This window comes from Heterodontus francisci, chromosome 7 (assembly GCF_036365525.1).
Source record: "Heterodontus francisci isolate sHetFra1 chromosome 7, sHetFra1.hap1, whole genome shotgun sequence".
Lineage (NCBI taxonomy): Eukaryota > Metazoa > Chordata > Chondrichthyes > Heterodontiformes > Heterodontidae > Heterodontus > Heterodontus francisci.
The window spans coordinates 67,225,637-67,239,897 of record NC_090377.1 but is presented as its reverse complement, the minus strand read 5'-3'; the positions used below and the strand labels follow the sequence as shown (position 1 = coordinate 67,239,897).

Below are 14,261 nucleotides of genomic sequence, written 5' to 3'. Positions count from 1 at the left end.
GCTAAGATTTTTACTGTAGTGGGGAACGGGGTCAAATAAGCATTGGGGATGGTGGGAAGAACTTTCAACTTTGTGCAGTCAGGTGGGGGGAAGGTCAGAATTCAAAGGTAAGTGTTTTGGGGGAACAGAGCAAATACTGTAATTTTTATTGGGGATTGGAAAGGGGCATTATAATTTTATTTTGGGGGGGTTCACTTTAAAAATTCAAATTTGCCGGCAGGGCTGGCTGCCCTTTAAAAATGCCGCCAGTGCCTGTGTACAGGTAGCTGATGCCATTGCCGATGACAGACAGTCCCCTCACTCCACGTCAATGGGGGTCGAGGTCAAGGAGGACCTCCAAGAGGTGAAGAGCCAGCAGGCTTTGCTCTTTGCCACGGAGGCCTCCAAGATCATCTTCCGGTCCAGAGTCCGCTCCATCGAGCAGGATGAGACGTGCTCGCGTTACTTCTTCCAAAAGGGACACAGAGAGAGCTCTGTTATCAGCAGCCTGAAGAAAGAGGATTGCTCGGTAACGTCTTCGCAGTCCGACATACTAAGGATCAGCAAATCCTTTTATGCTGGGCTGTATGACGCGAAGCCCACAGACAGCAGAGCCTCCCAGTCCTTCCTGTCATCTATCACAGAGGTCTTAGATGACAGCAGGAGGGAGAGACTGGACAAGCCGCTAACTTTGGACGAGCTGACAAAGGCCGTCGAGTCCTTCGAGACGAGTAAAACTCCCAGAAGCGACGGCTTACCGGTCGAGTTGTATTCGGTCCTGTGGGACTGGGTCGGCCCGGACCTGCTGGAAGTATACGAGAGTATGCTCCTGGCCGGCAGCATGTCAGAATCCATGAGGAAAGGCATCATCACCCTCATCTACAAGCGGAAGGGGGAGAGGGCAGAAATCAGAAATTGGCGTCCCATCTCACTGCTTAATGTTGACTACAAGATTCTGTCCAAAGTCATAGCCAGTCGAGTCAAGACTGCTCTGGAGTTGGTGATCCACCCTGATCAGACCTGTACTGTACCCGGCAGGAAGATCTCTGATAGCCTCGCGCTACTCAGGGATACGATCGCCTACGTACGGGACAGGAGGGTGGACGCCTGCCTCATCAGCCTGGACCAGGAGAAGGCTTTTGACAGGATATCGCACACCTACATGATGGACGTGCTTTCCAAAATGGGGTTTGGGGAGGGAATCTGCAATTGGATCAAACTGCTCTACACAAACATCAGTAGCGCAGTCTCAATCAATGGGTGGGAATCGGAAAGTTTCCCAATCCAATCTGGAGTCAGACAGGGCTGTCCTCTCTCCCCGGTCTTGTTTGTTTGCTGTATTGAACCCTTTGCTGAGTCTATTAGGAAGGATGCGAGCATAAGAGGGGTGACAATCCCAGGCAGCGGAGGCACTCAGGTGAAAACCTCCCTGTACATGGATGACGTCGCCGTTTTCTGCTCGGATCCGCTGTCCATGTGCAGACTGATGAGCATCTGTGACCAGTTCGAACTGGCCTCGGGAGCCAAAGTTAACCACGGCAAGAGCGAGGCCATGTTCTTTGGGAACTGGGCTGACCGATCCTTTGTCCCCTTCACCGTCAGGTCAGACTACCTGAAGGTGCTGGGGATATGGTTCGGAAGGGCCGGGGCGTGCACCAAAACCTGGCAGGAGTGAGTAGCCAAGGTACAACAAAAGTTGAGCATGTGGGGGCAGCGATCTCTCTCCATTGTGGGTAAGAACCTGGTCATCAGGTGCTAGGTGCTCACGTTGTTGCTGTACGTGGCACAGGCCTGGCCCATACCCTACTCCTGCGCTGTGGCGGTCACCCGAGCCATTTTCCGCTTCATCTGGGGATCTAAAATGGACCAGGTCCGGAGGGACACGATGTTCAAACCTCTGGATAAGGGTGGAAAAAATGTAGACAATGTGGCACTCATCCTGATGGCCACCTTAGTGTGCGGCTGCATCAAGCTGTGTGTGGACCTCCAGTACAAAAACTCCAAGTGTCACTACGTGCTGAGGTTCTATCTGTCCTCGGTGTTGCGAAGGATGGGCCTGGTCACATTGCCGCGGAACGCTCCATGCAGTTGGACCGTGCTGTACCACCTATCCTTCGTGGAGCAGTTTCTGCGAGAAAACACCTTTGACCACCGGTCCATCAGGCAGTGGTCTGCACGGAATGTCCTCAAGGCCCTACGGAAAAAGGAGACGGGGGATCCTGTCGGATGGTTTCCCGAGCAGACCGCAAAAGTCATTTGGCGGAATGCCTCATCACCAGAACTTTCAAACAAGCACCAAGATGTAGCTTGGCTGGTGGTGAGAAGGGCCCTCCCCGTCAGATCCTTCCTGCACGCCCGAAGTCTCGCCCCCTCCACGCAATGCCCCCGCGGTGGCTGTGATGGGGAAGAGATGGTTGCCCACCTCCTCCTGGAATGTGTCTTTGCAGAGCAGGTGTGGAAAGAGATGCAGTGGTTTATGTCGAGGTTCATCCCAAGCAGCTCTGTAACACAGGAGTCTGTGCTCTACGGGCTGTTCCCAGGGACGCACACTGAGACAAACATCAACTGCTGCTGGAGGACTATCAATTCGGTGAAAGACGCCCTTTGGTCTGCCTGAAACTTGCTGGTCTTCCACGCAAAGAGTTGTCCACCACCGAATGTTGCAGACTGGCACATTCCAAGGTCCAGGACTACGTGCTGAGGGACGCACTAAAGCTTGGGGCAGCCGCAGCAAAGGCTCAATGGGGAAAGACCACAGTGTAAGGTCCCCCCACCAAGCTGAACTGAGGGGCCGGATCCATGGGAAACCCCTCGAACTGTATCGGAAAAATTTTGTGTGCTGTAAATGTAAAAATGTATCTGGCATGACAATGAAATGGAAAGGTTGTGAAGCAACTCATGATTGTCTCGAAGGAAACTGATCACCTTTGCACTGTTTGTATTTTTTGACTTGATGCTATTTTAAACTGTTTGGGAATGTAATTTTTACACATTTTTATGAATAAAGTATAATTTGGAAATAAAAAAAAATCATGTGTCCCAGGGAAATGTCAGTTCCCAACCTTTCTGTTAACTCCACTGAAATGAGTACAGTTGAATCACCAATTATACAGCACAGTAACTACTTCATCGCTAGTCATTGCATTTTCACCTCCTGACCACCTTCAAATCCATCAGAAGGAGGAACTGCAAAACCTCCACCTCTAGAAGCAAACATTGGGCTGGATTTTAAGCAGCCCTCGACATTGAGATGCGTGGCAGGCAGGGCCTAAAGATGGCTCTGGATGAGGCCTGCCACAGACCATGATGCCAGCAGGGTCTGGCCTATCCTCCTGGCGGTGGTGAAGCACCTTGGTGGCCAATCCCCTCCCCCACCGCTCGGCGATGGGATCACAATCACCATATTTAAATTACTAAAATTAATACATTTACATATACTTACCTCAGATCTTGAGGGCCTGCTGTGATCTTTGCCATGGTGGCTAGCACTCCCCCGCCTTCAGATCCCCGTCTGGGGAAATGATGCGCCACATTGGTGGGGAGTGGGGGAGGAGGTAAATTTATCAGTGCGGGGCAGGGGGTGATGGGGTCAAATAAACGTCCTGGGTGTAGGGGATGGTGGGAAGGGTTGTACTTTGAACTTTGTGCAGTTTTGGGGGTGGAAGGTAAGATGTTAAACATAAGTGTTTTGGGGTGGGGAAACGGGCAAATAGTTAATGTAATTGTTATTGGGGGGTGGGAGAGGGACAAAAGAAATGTATTTATTTCATTTTATTGAATATGTCTTTAAATATTTAAACAAGCCGGCAGGGCTGACTGCCCTTTAAAAATGGCGTCAGCACCTACACAAAGGCAGCTAACGCCATTGCCACACCCACCCCCTCCATGTGATTGGCCGGAGGGGGCGGGGGGGTCGGGGGGGTCCCCCGGCTATTTAAATGAGCTGACCTGCTTAAGATTGCAGTAGCTCTTTGGCTTGCGTTGAGCTCACTGCCGAGATCGGCGGCAGGCTTATAGATAGAATGCAGCCCATTGATACCCAGTAGATAGCCACTTCACTTCCTCTGACTGGGCTGTGCAGAACTCCCTGTGAACAGTTGAAGTAGTGGAATCACTGATTCAAGATGCCAAAGGTGTGTTCCACAGTGACCCTGGTGGATTCATAGGCTGTAGGCAGTATTATACTTTTCCTGAGCTCTTGTCCTTGGCTAAAGTCGAGGTGTCATAAGACATAGCAGAAGTACATACTTTGAACTCCAAAAAGCCATCCTTGGAGTCTTCTTAGTCCTTCAGATAAGTCTGACATTATTGACTACCACAAGATGAATGAATCATGGGACTCTTCAGGCCTATGTGCATCTGCATGCATAATTCTGTTCTGGTGATCACCTGTGCTTTGATGGAATGGCACCCCTTTCTATTCACGATGGTGCTGTGTTTGGACAAGACCATGTATGGCCACATGAATGCAGTCAGATATTGTCATGCACTTGTGGGAATATTGCCTCATTGCAGGAATGCAGGCACTATTCTTGTTGCTGGCTGATTTCCAGAGGAAACTTGATGAAATTGTTGTTCCTGGCAAACAATGTATCAAATACCATGTTGATACAATTGTGAACTGAAGGTTTGGAAGATGTGACCAACATTTTCACAACTTGCCTGGAAGGAACTTGCCATGTAAAAGTTTATAACTGTTAACACTTTGACTGCCACTCACACCGCCATTATGGTGCCAGAAGCAGCCTTTCAAATCCAGATGGAGAACTCTGCAGAATTTGGTTCCTTTATGAATAATATCGGGTACTGACAGGTTTCTTCATACATACAGGTCCAGATAGGACACCCTGACCCTACATAGATAACCTTTAGCATAAGGACATGTCTGAATGCAATCTCACCTGCCTGGCATACCACTTCTGATTCTCCAATTCTTTTTCTCCAGAACCTGCAAATAAAGAGATATGTCTATAGAAATACACTTTGCTGGATGTTGAAAAGTTCTCTAACAACTGCAGCTGTATACAGTCACCAACAAAAGACTAGTATAGCTTTAACTAGCTATCAGGAAGACTTCTTCAAGTTTCAATAACTCCCTTTATCCAAATAGACCAAAACAATGCAAAAACAACAGTTACTAAGAAATACAAGGATAACTGCAATGTACCTTCAAGAACAAGGCCCAGACTGTTCTATACAGTCACTCAGCCTATCATGCATAGCTCATGTTTCCTAATCACATAATGGAGAAGACCCCTTGTTGATCTTGAATTATAAGTGATAATGAGCTTTACACACTGTTTATACACAGCCTGTTTACGTTCAGGGTTGCTGTTCGGTGCAGTATGCACATCAAGTGCTTAGTAGGCCTCGGGTTTCCATGCCCAAAAATACTTGTTTCTCACTGCTCATCAGATACTTTGGCCATCTGCCTTCACTTTATCGGTTTTTTAAGTGTTCATTAATTTTGATCTAGTTTGCAGAGATTGTTTCAGTGTTCCAAATTCTGTGCTGCTATTGAAATGTCAGTGTTTTACTTTACATTTTCAATTAAGCCTATTAAAAATAAAGACTTGCTTTTAACCCTGCAGGAATGGGGCAGGCAGATGGTTAAAATGGCAGTCAAGCGCTTCCCCCTGCACACTCAATGCCTTTGTGCCCACTGCCATTTTAACTGTCTGCTTTTCAGCAGAGCTGGAGCCATCCACCACAGGCAGGCGGGGGTTTCAATGCTCTAACTTGTGCTTTTAACTGATGATTGTGGCAGTAACACTGTGGCAGTTGGGCTCAATAGTGAAAGCTGGCTGCAGGCAGGATTCTGGCCAGGAGAAGCTCAAGAAAGTTGAAATATTTAACTTTTTGAAGGTTTATTGTGAACTGGGATGAGCAGGATTGCTCTTCCAGACCTTACATCTCACCCTCCCCCAACTTTGATTGACTCTGGAAACCCACCCCTCACCACTTACCTTAGTGCCATGGATCGTTCGTGCCCTCCGGCCTCACCTTCCTTCCTGCTGGATTCAGGTGGAGGTCTATCTTGGAAGATGATGTCGAGGAGATACAATGACTCGGGCTTCATGCTGAAACCATCATGGGCTGTTCCCTCTCGCCTCAACCTCTCATAGTGCGCTCACGTCCCGAGATAGACTTATTAACCGTCAACCATGACACTACAATGCCCAATTGATCTGTGTTTTGGGTGGTGGTTGAGATGTGAATGCAGACCAAAAGATTGAGAGAATTTCCAGCTCTTCAAATATTATGAGAGCTTTCAGGGTAATTTTAAACTAGATCTGTAGCACTGGGGAGATGGTGGCTTAGTGGTAATGTCACTGGATTAGTAATCTAGAGGCCCAGGCTAATGTCCTTTTGACATGGGTCCAAATCCCACCATGGCAGCTGGTGGAATTTAAATATTCAATTATTAATAAAACCCTTTAGGGAAGGAAATCTGCTGGCCTACATGTGACCCTAGATGACAGCATTGTGGTTGACTCTTATCAGCCTTCTGAAATGGCCTTCCCAGCTACTCTGTTCAAGGGCAATCAGGGATGGGCAACAAATGCTGGTCTGCCAGCTATGCCCACATCTCATGAAAGAATAAAAAAAATGTGCATAGCAGAGAGAAGAGTTTTACTCTGTTTCATTTGGGAGTCCAGTTTAAACCTCCATACCTGATTTCTGTTCAAAGTTCGGTGTTGGTGCAAAGCACTTTCAGTTTTGCAACAACACTAAGCTTGTGGAATATGAATGCACCACGATTGCAATCAAACAATTGGAACTGTTGAATGAAGCACAGCATGTTTAACAATGCAGTACTCCCTCAGGACTACCCAGATTACATACTTAAATTCTAGGATAGAGCTTGAATTCACAATCAAAGGCAGGTGCTATCAACTGAGCTAAATTAACACTTCTAACTGAATTTATGATAGATGAAACTAAAGCAGTAAAAGCAGTTTTCTTCCCAAGCTGTCATGGTTGGTGAATTTGAAATGACTATTTTAAGGTTGGTAAATATATCAAATCACAAAGCTCTCTGATGAAACAAATTGAAAACTCCTGATGTGGGGAGTTTCTAGATTGTGATCAGGCATATCTACAGGATGGTGAGAGGCAGCTCACATGACATAATTCTTGGAGAAATCTTTTGAAGCTAAATTTGATTTTTGCAGTTGTCTTCTGTAGCCCCAGATTTGTGATGAAGACTGAATATGATGTTGGAATACTCAATTTATATCATTCTTGAGAAAAATCATGATAACTATTTATCCACTCACACTGTGTTTTAAAAATAAAATCCGAATGCAAAGTGATTGTGGGTGGCAATTCACTCTGCCAGGTTTCCGTGCAGGCAGTGAAGTTGAAGATAACCCCCAAAGTTATTTGAGAAACATTAAAAAAAATTCTTGAATCTTTAGAGGATGAGAGACACACATTTCATTTAACAAAAAGTGGTAATGCATGCTGGGAAATTCAGCAGACAGCACATGCTCAGAATGGACAGATGTGGAAACTACCTGTTTGGTGGAGAGGTGGGTGGTTGCTAGTGGGGAGGGGGGAATATCCAGTTGAAGCCTGAGCTTTTAAGGTTGAGGCTTTGAAGTAAAAACTTAAATAGCAAGTCAATGTTATGATGAAATATGTAATTTTTGAATTTTGAAAAAGCTTTCTTTATACCTTTGCTTTTGAATTAGAAATTCCAGTTATTGATGAAGACGTGGCTGATGAACAAGAGCAGATGCTGATTTTGCATTAAAAGTATTGACATAAAAGACACGGCTCAAAAATCATAATACAGGAACTAAGCTTAATATGGAGAGCAAGTATTTACTATACACAAAACTTTGATTTATTAGTAAACTGCTTTTACTGCTTTAGTTCCATCCATCACAAATTCAGTTAGAAGTGTTGATTTAGCTCACTTGGTAGCAACTGCCTTTGATTATGAATTCAAGCTCTGTTCTAGAATTTAAGTTTGTAATCTGGGTAGTCCTGTGGGAGTACTGCATTGTTAGACATGCTGCGCTTCACTTGACAGTTCTACTTGTTTGACTGGAATAGTGGTGCATTCATACTCCACAAGTTTAGTGTTGATGCAAAACTGAAAGTGTTTTGCATCAACACTGAACTTTGAATAGAAATCAGGTGTGGAAGTTCAAACTGGACTCCAAAATGAAGCAGAGTAAAACTCTTCCCTCTGCTTGCACAATTTTTTTTATTCTTTCATGGGATATGGGCATTGCCTATTTCTATTTAATTTCTGACTTCTGTTGTATGCTTGCCTTTAAGAGTAATGTCCCTTTAAGATCTTAGTATTGTTATGACCAGGTGAGAAAGGTGTCTCGGAGTCTTTTACTGTCTTCACCTGGTCTTATTGTAACAGGGTTTAATTTTAAACACACTGTGTTTTGAGCTCCCTCTTTGGTAACTCCTTGTTCACCACTTGCCAAGTAAAAGGCAAATAAATGAGCATAAATAGGCTTTCTTAGGTTTAAAGAAGAAAAGTGAAATTTATTAAACCTTAAACTTAAACTCTAATAGGGTTAATGCCTACGGATGTACGACACACCCACGCTAGCATGCATATGCAATACACACATGTAAATAGGGACAGAAAAGAGCAGAAGAAAAATAAAATGGAGAGGTTTGAGGCAATATCAGAAGAGTTTCTTGTTTTGTGTGCTTTAAGCTCACTGTAGTCCTTTTGTAAGTAGTCCTGCTTTTTGTTGGGGCCCAGTATTCTTCTTAAACCATGTTTGCTGTAGGAGACTTTTCTTTCTTGGGCTTCATGTGTCTTCAATGGTTTCTGAAGCTGGTGAGATTGAGATAAGAGCAGACAGAAGAGAGGTATTCTCAGTCCAGGAGAAAACAGCTTTCTGATTTCAAATTCCTTGTTGGAAATTCAAAAAACTCCAAGTCAGTTAGTTATGTGACCCAAACCAGTCTGACCGCGTCTGTTTGTGTATTCGGCCATCTTAGCAGTTAACCTGGAATGCTAGCCTCCCGGACTTCCATTAACCTGATCTCTTGGTCACTTTTTCCCCTGCTCTTTCTAAACTTTTGCCAGCCATGTACTTGCCTGTCCCATTTTGTTCTCATCGGGGGTCCCTTACAGTTCACCAGCCCTCACCTGGAGGGTTCTCCTAACACCGGTACAGGACTTAAGGGTGCAGGTTGGGGTTTCCCCTCAACCTGACATTTGTGGCAACTCCTCCAGTACTCCACCACATCTTTGTGGAGTTTTGGCCAGTCAAGCTGCTGTCTTATGCGGGCTTTGCCTTTTGTATACTGGCCTATACAGCCACTGGAGTCTCATGGGCTCTTCTTAATATTTCTCTCTGGTAACTCTGTGGCACCACTAACTGGTGAACTGCTGTCTACTCCTTGCCCTCTGGTCTGTGAGGAGAACTCAATTTCTGCATCAGTACCTCATTCTTTAAATAGTAGCAGTCAGGGACACCCTCTCCTTCACTTTCAGACTGGGTAGCCTGTGCTAACTCTTGCAATACTGGGTCGGCTCGCTGAGCCTCAGCTAGGGAAAATTTATTTAATTCATTCCTGGGTCTAACTTTCCAAAGAATGTCTCGGACAGGCAGACCTCACGGTCATTTGCCTGCAGTGCTAATGCAGTCTCCTCTGGGGGAACTGGTTTGATCATGGCCTGATCCACTACACATTCATGGAAACTGCAGGGGACTGTCTCCTGCCACCACCCTGTCTCTCTGACCTCCTGCAGTCTTTCTTTCACTACTGCAGGAGCTACCACCTTCACCCCTGCCAGATCATTACCTATAAGCAGGTAAGCTAGGGACAATCCCTAAGGTCACCAGTTCGAAACTAGGTCGCACTCCAGGTGCACCTGGTGTACAGGTACAGGCATACACTGCCCTCCAGTACCATTCACCACCATTCTGGTGTTCACTGCACTCTCTGGTGGAAAGGTCAGGCTTTCCCAGTAAAAAGGATCTTGTGGCCCCTGTAGCCCTGAAAATCACTATGGGCTTGTTTGCCACACTCAAGGAATATGGGGCTACTTTCCCTTCAAATACAAAACCCTGATAACCTTCAGGAATCCTATTAACATTTCCTGCACTGGCCGTAGTAAGCTTTCTGGGTTGCACTCTTACTGCAGTTCAAGCCACAGCTTGTTCTGTGCTTTCCATCAGGGTTCTGTTTTCACTGAGTGGGTGTGCCCTGCTTAACCCTACCCATTTTCCCTTTATTTTCCAGCAGTCAGCTTTTTTAAGCGCACAGGTCTCCAGGTCTCACCTTCCTTTTTGGCTGGTGGATGGCCCTCCGTGTCTCCTGTTTTCTTTTGCTTCCAGGACTGCCTGGGCGGATATTACCTTCCCAGCCTTTGACCTTTTTTGGATTTGTTGGGGTGATTAGGAAAGGTTCTCCCCTGGGAAACCGACTTATAAATTAAAGCAAGTTCATCGGCCAGAACGGCTGCTTGCTGAGCTCGCTGAACCCACTGCTCCTCTACATGGGTCTTTATTGAGAGTGGGAGAGAGTTTTTAAATTCCTCGAACAGAATTAATTCTCTGAGAATGTCATGGCTGAGCTGTTCTTTTAAAGCCCTCAGTCACTGGTCAAAAGCCAGCTGCTTGCATCTTTCAAACTCCAGATAAGTTTGATTATCTTGCTTTTTAAGGGTTCTAAACATTTAGAGATAGGTTTCAGGTTCTAATTCATATGCCCCGAGGATAGCATTTTTGGTCAGTTCATAATTTGATGAACTCTCATCTGGCAATAAGGAATAATGTTCATGGACTTTTCTGGTTCATTTGCTTTGTATTAAAAGAGACCAGGTCTCAGCTGGCCATTTTAACTGCCTTGCCAGTGTCAAAAGACCCAAAAAACCTTTCACATCTTCCTCATTGAATTTTGGAATTAATTGAGCAAGTTTTAGCAATCTTGTACCCAGCCCTGAATTCTGCTCCTACATATTGGCCATGCTTTCACTAGAGTTACTCTGTCGCCCCTAGTTAACTCAAGCGGCCTTAGCTCTCTCTCTTCGGACTCTTTCTGGAATATTCTCTCTCTCTCCTCTCTCTCTCTTTCCTTCTCCTGTCTTTCATTTTCTCTTTCCTGCCTTTCATTTTCTTCACGTTTCTTTTGGAAGGCTCTCTCTTTCTCCCTCTCCTGCCTCTCTCTCTTTTTTGCTCTTTCCTCTAATTCAAGTTTCCTCTGTTCCAATTGTATCTTTGCTAACATTACCCTGTCAAATTCTGCTTCTAACCCTGTTTCTACCTCTTCAGATTCAAGGGAAAAATGGTTGGCCACTAGCGTTAGGAGTTCAGATGTCCTAGTCTTGCCACGTACAGTGTTCCCACACTGCTCAGCCATTTTCCTCAACTCCTCCATAGACAGTGCTTTTAACATATCCCAAGTTACTTCACCCTGGCTTGGAGAGATGCCAGGTTCAGTTGCAGACATGTTAGTATTCAGTCACACACAACCACAAGAAAACCTGTATTAATCTTGCTCTTTTTTTGATTGGGAATAATTTGGCTTCCCACTTCCAATTTCTCTCATTCGTCTGTGGGTAAAATTCCAGATGCTCACACCCAAATTTATGTAATGACCAGGTGAGAAAAGTGTCTAGGGGTCTTTTACTGTCTTCACCCGATCTTATTGTAACATGGTTTTAATTTTTAACATACTGTCTTTTGAGCTCCCCCTTTTTGAATCCTTGCTCACCACTTTCCAATTAAAAGGCAAAGAAATTAACATAAACAGGCTTTCTTAGGTTTAAAGAAAAGTGAAATTTATTAAACCTTAAACTTAAACCCGAATAAGGTTAATGCCTACGGATATATGACATACCCACGCTAGCATGCACATGCAATACACACATGTAAATAGGGACCGAAAAGAGAAGAAAAATAAAATGGAGAGGTTTGAAGCAATATCGGAAGAATTTCTTTTCTCCTGTACTTCGAGCTCACTGTAGTCCTTTTGTAAGTAATCTTGTGTTTTGTTGGGGCCCAGTATTCTTCTTAAACCTTGTTTACTGTAGGAGACTTTTCTCTCTTGGGCTTCATGTGGCTTCAATGGTTTCTGAAGCTTGTGAGAGCGCGATGAGAGCAGACAGGAGAGAGGTGTTCTCAGTCCAGGAGAAAACATCTTTCTGATTTCAAATTCCTTGTTGGAAGTTCGAATTCATAAAACTCCAACAGTCAGTTAGTCATGTGACCCAAACCGTTCCAACCACTTCTTTTTGTGTACTTGGCCTTCTTAACAGTTAACCTGGAATGCTAGCCTTTCCACCTTCAACATCTGATAATCAAAAGTCCATTGTGGATTAAATTGAAGCAGTGAATAGCCCCTTTGTCCTTTGAAGTACTGACTATTGATATACTAATGTCTCTCTCCAAAGTCTCCGATTGTTTTTTTTAAGCAAGTTCTTTCTTCACCAACAACAGTCCAAAACCAATGTTTATGTGGCAAAATTAATCTTCCTCATTCTTGGCAGGTAGTCTGATAATGAGCTAAGTACTAGGATGCAGTCATGTGACTACCAGCCAGCCACTCCGCAACTGTAACACCTAGAGGCAAGTTCTGTAAATAATTAGCTCTGCATTGTATATAATTGTCCGCTGTAATAAACCTGTTTGAGATCTTCAAACAACTGCACTCCACACATCTCATTTACATTGCATCAGACAACATAAAAGAATGCATTACTTGGTGGCAGCTGTGTTGAGAAGACAAAATTTAGGTTTGAAGACTGCAGGTAAAACAGCACTGAAAATGACTTTCCTACAGCCACTGGAGAGAAAATTGAAAAACAAATACTGGCTCAAACAGGAAAAGGAAAAAGGAACTTACTTCAAACCATAGAAGACAGACAACAGAATGACAGGCTGCAGATAAATCAGGTGAGTCATTGTGCTGATGGTTGAGGAATCCTGCTTTAACTAAATAGCTTTGAAGTGCTGTTAAAAATTGATTATTCTCAAAGGCTCAGTGTTAAAAAAGAAAAAGGAAGACCCGACTCCTTTCCTAGGCTGATCAAGGTCGACGCCATTACAGGAGGCGTCTGTTAGAAAAAACGTGTGAGACCCCTGAACTCTGCAGAACCTCATCCACGCAGCCAAAGTTTAAAAAAAATTAAATCACTCAAGCATGAATAAAAGCTTCTATTCATGAAGTCAAATAAAAGAAACCATTAAAACCACTTGAGCGTGAAGAACATAAACTAACAGGCTAGCAAAATAATCAGTTGAACTGCCTATTGAGCAGCTTTGTAAACAAACAGGCTTATGTGCTGGAAGCAAGATAAACACAGTAAACACCTGCTCCTGTCAATCAAAGCAGCTAGTCTAAATAACAGACTGTTTCTTGAAGGGAAAACAGTAGAGTCACAGAAGGAATCTTAAAGCAAGTTTTAAGCAAAAGAACAGCAGGAAGATGGATACCAAATTTCCCAGCATGAACTGGAAAGCCATGGATATCCTATCCGAGTTACAACTGTTCAAAAAAAGAATGTAGCTGTTCTTCACACACCAAGCATTTGCAGAACCAGAAAAAAGAGGCTGTAAAATTCTGATAGCAGTTGGAAATGGAGGATTACACAGAATCAATATCACAGACTTATCTGAAGAGGACCGTAAAGATCCCGCAAAGATATGGAAAGTGCTGGAAGATCAGCTCTGATCATGTGAATTTTGGAATTCACCGCCTAGAGTTGATGTCCTACAGGCAACAGCCACAGGAATCAATAGACCAGTTTGTCAGTAGATGCCACAATAAAGGCAACGAGTCTCAGACTGAGCTGTCGGACTGAATAATGGAGCTGGTATGTGTATCAACACCAATTGAAGCATTTCAGAAAGACATCTTGAGGAAAAAGAAAGGTCACAGCATTGATGCACTGCTAGAAGATGGCAGGAAATATGAAGGCATTCTAGCGGGACAATAGCACCTGCAAGCACTAGGTGTAGCCAACAGTATCGGCACAATAACCAAATTGAAAAGAGCAAGCAAGCTGTGTGGTAAGTGTGGTTTGTCCCGCTCACCGCGACGTTGTCCTGCATTTCAAGACCTGTGCAAGGTGTGTGATGCAAAAAGACACTGTGCCCGCCTATGCAACAAATTTGGCCCCAAAGGCGCAGTCAGAAGTCACAGAACACTAGCAAGCAACAAAGACTGCACCAGAGACCGGCGTAAATGCAAGCCGATTCACAAAGTCCACAGCAAAACAGACCTGAGACAAGACCCAGAGACTAATTCTCAGTCAGAAGACGATCAGGTGTTCCACATTGTGAACCTGA

General features: G+C 44.5%; 1 protein-coding gene across 6 annotated transcripts in view; it reads left to right on the top strand.

The window, feature by feature from the left end:
* The window catches only part of LOC137372031 (myosin light chain kinase, smooth muscle-like), a 433,121-nt gene that overhangs the window by 3,385 nt on the left and 415,475 nt on the right, over positions 1 to 14,261 (top strand). The window lies entirely within an intron of this gene.